We start from the raw sequence: 3,181 nt of genomic DNA on the forward strand, positions 1-3,181 counted from the left end.
GCAGCCCGATTCGTAACCACTACGCTACCAGAGCTCCTTCTCACATTGGATATCAATAGGACCTTAGATAAGGTTTCTAAGGAGTGGTTATTGGATTGGACTGCTGACATTTAGATAGCAATCCAGTACTTAATTCTACAACACCATACCAGGTTGCAGTTCAGGGTTAGAGATACTCAGGGCACAGTTCTTCCAATCAGGAAACCACACATAATCACATTCAAATTATTTCTCAAAATGTTGATGATGTCTCCTACTCAGTGACACAGAACAATCACACCCCAAACTCTACATGGAATATGTTTTCTTTCTCATGAAGCTGTTTTCTCAAAAGCCACCCTCACTCTTAAAAAAACATTTCTATGAATGTTATGCAAAATATTCTGACTTTTAATCTTCCCTTTTATTTCAACATTTTTTTTGTTCAACCAAAGAATTTGGAATATCACTGGGAACCTGTAAATAGTTAACAGTATCTAAAAATGTTGCATATTTAAAATATACACAAATCAATTTCACCTAAACATTCATGGCATTGTCCAACTAATTTGCCTTATACATTGTATTGATATTCAGAGTAACACAGAAATTTTTCAGATATGCAGGAGACTGATAAATGATATTCCTTTTCTCTTCCAAATATAAGCCAATCAAGAGCAAAAGAGTTAAGCCAAAAATATCAAAATATTAAGTTTATTTTAAGACTGAGTAGAATAGCTGGCTCCTAGAACTCTTGTCCATACTTACCCACCAGTCATCAGTAGCACTGGACAATCCCAGCCTTCCTTCCACCTAGCTAAGAGAACACCTGATTAATCTATAGATAGACATATCTCAAGGAGGAAATAAGACCAGTAGGCTAAGAATATACTGTTCCTCTCTCAGACGCTACAGTGAGGTTACTTTATTTTTCTCCAAAGCAATGTGAGAGTCCTACTGTGAAAAAGGCAGAGGGGAAGGGAAGCATCATCTGACTTCCTCTGGTTTTTCCCAAAGGGGAAGGAGAATCAAACTCCACATCACCCCAGGGATAATTCCTATAAGGCTGAGGTCACACCAACCTTCCTTAGCAATTCTACTTTCAACCATACTGCCCACAGCACTCTTACTCAGTTGAGTTCAATAATTTATTGCAATGGCTACACAAAACTCCAACACCATTCTCACAATTACAGAGTTTATTAGGGAAGCTGCTGCTGTTGCTTTGATGTTGTTAGGTGCCATTAAGCCAGTTCCAACTCACAGTGATGCTGTTTCCTAGAAGCAGCTGGTGTATCCAACAGTTCCAACCTGGTTTTAATCCAGGGTCAGAAAATGTCCTATGGCTCAGTTCTTCCAATTAGGACAGCCTCTTCTTATTGATGCCTCAGGTGTCTTGAACTGTCCTCTAACCTGCTCAGACAATAATATAAACCTTTTTTAGAGCTTCTGATAACTGCCACATAGCAAGAGACATCAAGAGTGAGGAATAAGAGTTCCCCCTTAACATTCTTCAGTTTTTCTTTTATCTTTACTTTGTGGTTAACCAATGAGTTTATGCCTAATGATGGATGGGGGCCTCTCTCTAAGGAAGTGATCATCAGTCTATCAAAATAGGCTGCTATCACCTTCCTATGATCAACCACTTTACCAATACCCAAAACTTACCCTGTTTATTCTCTTTGAGCCACGTTGGAACAGTATAAATTTTGCTCCACAAAATTTTATAAGACACAGAAATGTGTTAGAACCATAAATTAATTAAGTCATTCCCAGAGCTACTTAGAATGAGTGCTAAACATTTACTCAGTATTCTATTTGCTATCCCAAATTATTATAGATAGTGCATTTTTATTGCGTAGTCCTGTTTAGCATGCAACCTCACTGCCTTGAATAAAATGTTTTTATATGAACATTTAATAAATGATCTTGCATCTATATTCAACAGGTCTAGGAGTCATTTAAAATGATTAAGTACTAAGAAACCATAAACGTGTTCCAATGGATTAAACAGTTTAAGGATGATAGCTATTGCTTTGTCAACAGTTTTCATATTAATTGGTCATTCAAATGCTCAGCAGTGTTCTCTCAAGGCCAAAGTCATCTCTTTGGGGCTGGCAAGTACAGGTATCCTCCTTTCTTGGCAGGCTTGGTTCATGATTCACTGTAAGGAGAACTGCTGTTCAAAGGATGATGTTCATGCTTCCCAGCCTAATATCCTTCAGTGAAGAAGGCCCTTTTCTGATTATAGGAATAAAATGAGTTAATTATTAGAACTGCTTTGTGTTTCAAAGGTCAAAAGATTAAATCACCCCTATTTTCAGGTCCCTTTGATATACCATCTGTCACTTATTTATCATTTTGTAAACTGTGATACATTGTGCGTTTCTGTGATGCTGAAAGATATATCACCAGTTTTTGAAATAGCAGCAAGAATACCCATGTTGGATTAGTGTCAGACTAAGACACACTATGATGAAGGATGTATGGACCATTTCTGAATGATTAACCACTGAAAACCTTATAAATAGCAGCATATCATTGTCAGATACGGTGCCTGAAGATGAGCTACTCAGATTGAAAGACTGATCCAAAAATAACTTGGGAAGAGTTACTTCCTCAAAGTAGAGTTTACAATAATCATGGGAATGGAGTGAAATTTTGAGACCTTCATTTGCTGATGAAGCACAACTCAAAATGAGAAAACACAGTTGTAAGCTTCCACTATCAGAACATGGAATTCATATAAAATATGAATCTAGGAAAACTGGAAGTAACAAAATGTAATGAAATTTAAAAAAATCTACATTCTAGACATTAGTGAGCTGAAATTGACTTATACTGGCCATTTTGAATTGGACAATACTATGCTTCACTGTTATAGGAATGACAAAGAGGAATGGTATCACATTCATTATCAAAAAGTACATTTCAAAATCTATCTTGATATACAGTGTTGCCTGTGATAGGATAAATACAAGGAAGACTAGTTAAATAGTAATAAGTGATGACCACGCTCGACACCGATAAGGGGAAGTGAGGGAAAAACATCAATGAAGCGGTGAGCTAAGCCCTACAACATTCAATAGACTTCTGTGAACCCCGGGTGAAGACCTGATTGGCCAGCAGTGTGGCAAGACCTGGGGACTCTTGGGCCCAGAGTCAGTGACATAGCCACAGAAGACTAGAGTGGAGAGTGAAG

The sequence above is a fragment of the Chrysochloris asiatica genome, unplaced genomic scaffold (assembly GCF_000296735.1).
Source record: "Chrysochloris asiatica unplaced genomic scaffold, ChrAsi1.0 scaffold00147, whole genome shotgun sequence".
In the NCBI taxonomy this organism is placed as follows: Eukaryota; Metazoa; Chordata; class Mammalia; order Afrosoricida; family Chrysochloridae; genus Chrysochloris; species Chrysochloris asiatica.